Source organism: Condylura cristata, unplaced genomic scaffold (assembly GCF_000260355.1).
Source record: "Condylura cristata isolate star-nosed mole 26May11 unplaced genomic scaffold, ConCri1.0 scaffold00012, whole genome shotgun sequence".
NCBI classification, from domain to species: domain Eukaryota; kingdom Metazoa; phylum Chordata; class Mammalia; order Eulipotyphla; family Talpidae; genus Condylura; species Condylura cristata.
Window position 1 is genome coordinate 32,910,752 of NW_004567113.1, and position 2,523 is coordinate 32,913,274.

The 2,523-nt window shown below is 38.4% G+C and overlaps 1 protein-coding gene across 1 annotated transcript in view; it reads left to right on the forward strand.

Annotated features, from left to right (window-relative positions):
* The first annotated feature begins 566 nt into the window (after positions 1-566).
* Positions 567-2,523, forward strand: part of TEC (tec protein tyrosine kinase) — a 30,941-nt gene continuing 28,984 nt past the window's right edge. The window contains exon 1 of the mRNA XM_012724069.1: positions 567-664. The gene's annotated coding sequence lies outside the window, so the exon portion shown is untranslated. The remainder of the gene's footprint in view (positions 665-2,523) is intronic.

Below are 2,523 nucleotides of genomic sequence, written 5' to 3' on the forward strand. Positions count from 1 at the left end.
TTTTCTCCACATCCTTGCTAACATTTGTTGTTATGAGTTGTTTCAAGATGTGCTATTCTCACTGGTGCATCTCCCTTATTACATGTACTTGAATAATTTTTAATTCATGTTATATATTAAGTTGTCTTGATACATGCTACTCTGAATTCTTCTTGATTATTCCCTGAGGGTGAACTCTCAGCTTTGAGATTACAGTGCCCAGGGGAGTGGAGGGAAAAATGTAATGGAGTTTGCACTTCAGATGGAATCCATAGAGTTTGGTGTGGTGCGGTCTTTGGTGCTTTTGGGGGGATTGTCACCAAAAGTTGAGAAAGAAAAGTGTGTACCTGAGAGGTCAGTGACAGCAAAAGGCAGCAGTTTCTCTGCTCTAGAGATTTTGGGGACATGTTTCTTGCAGTATTAGTATTTTGTACAATCTTAACTATAAAAAGAAGCACAATAGAGGTAATTATGGAAATGGTAATATTTTGAATCAGTGATTTCATTAACAAATGTTGTTAGCAGTAGCATTTTTCAATGTTATGCTTATTATGATTCTCCCCCCTTTTTCTTTTAACAGAAAAAAAACAGAAAAGGATTTATTGACGTTTCAAAGATCAAGTGTGTGGAAATAGTAAAGAATGATGACGGTGTCATTCCCTGTCAAAATAAATATCCATTTCAGGTGAGCTGTCATATTGTTTTTTGCAACAGTGTAATTTTGAGCTCTTAGTTATACTTGCTATTTGATGTTACCATTCCTGTCATTACCTTGGTGGTCCGTTTTTTTTTTTTTTAAAGATTTTATTTATTTATGCATACAGAACTGGGGTACAGGCCAGAGGTGCAGGGGTGGTGAGAGGATTCACCAGAGACAGAGTGGGGAGCAGAACAGGCAGACTGTCAAAGTACACTGCTGAGGGGAACAGCGGGCGGGTCAGGAGAGGTCTGCCGCGCCATGTGGTCACCTCCAGGATAGGCGGGAATCGAACTCATGCAGAAGTGGCTTTAGCTTCTTAGTGCTGTGCTTTAACCCGCTGTGCCACCAGGGAGGGCCCTGGTGGTCCGTTTTAAAAAATTTTTAAAAATCTATTGAGGTATAGGGCCACGTAGGAATTATATATATTACAGGTAGTCAAATTAATGCTTGATAAAATACGTATTTTGAAGTAATCACTACAGACAAACTATTAACATGTTCACCACTGGATCGCTACCCTTTTCTTTGCTTCCTGTATGTGATAGAAACAGAATCTGCCTTCTTAGCAAACTTTAAGTATACTATACAGTACTATTCACTGCAGTTACTGTGCTGTATGTTGACTTGCCTGAACTCATGCATCTTACAGAACTGAACTCTGTACCCTTTAACCAACACCTCCTCGTTTCCTCCCCCTGCCTCTGTCAATCATCATTCTGTTCTCTGCTTCTATGACTCTGACTATTTTGGATTTCACAAGGGTAAGGTCTTCCCAACTAATCCATGTTGTGACAAATGGCAGGATTTCCAGTTTTGAAAGAACTGAATGACATTCCACTGCATGTATACATACTGTACTTCTTTTTTTCACCAGTCCACAGATATTTATATTGTGTCTGTGTCTGGGTATTGTATTTAATGCTTAATGAATGTGGAATACATATATCTCTTCAAGATCTGTATTTTATTTCTTTTGGACATACCCACAGAAGTGGCGTTGCTAGGTCATATAGTACTTGATTTTTAGGTTCATTTGTGCTTTCATAATATTTATTTTTCTCAATGAACTGTTTGTCTTGATTGAAACTTTATCTTCTTCTTGGCTTGGTTTGTTGGAGTCTACCAAAATCCTGAGTTTATAAACCCCAGACCTAATTGCTACTATTCATATTTTTCACAGAGCAGCAGGATAGGAAATGAGAGCTGGGACTGTAGTGTTCTTTGTGACTGTGAGAAACTGAGAAGGGGCAGGAATGAGCTTTGAACAGAAGTAAAATTAACACCTGTGATGCCAAATAAAATTAGCATTATGTATTGATGAAGTCATACTTTCATAAAAATGTTATCATGTTATTTTTTTCTTTATGTTGATCCTTGTACAAGAGAGGCGAATACACAATTTTTATTATGACTAAGAAAATTGAGTCATTAAAAATAGTGACTTATCAAAGGTTACTTTGAATTCAAAGCCCTCCTAGAACATTCACTCACCAAGCTTTGCTGTCTCTGTTGGCTGGCCGCCATCTTGGTGCACATGTGTTTTGAGAAGTCAGGAATGCAGATTTGGACCCTGGTGTCCCAGGCTCTCTGCAGACAGCACAGGACCTGTCTTCCCCTTCTCTGGTTGAGGGTGTTTTTACACTTTCCTTTGGGCAGTGAACCTCACTGGTGACAGTGACCTTACACACACATGGATGGCCTTACAGTAATTTAAGGGGAAAGGATTAAAAATCTTTTTTTTTTTTTAACATACTATCATAGTAAAGTTCTGATTTTTTTTTAAAGATTTATTTATTTATTCATATGGAACTGGGGTACAGGCCAGCGATGCGGAGGGTGAGAGG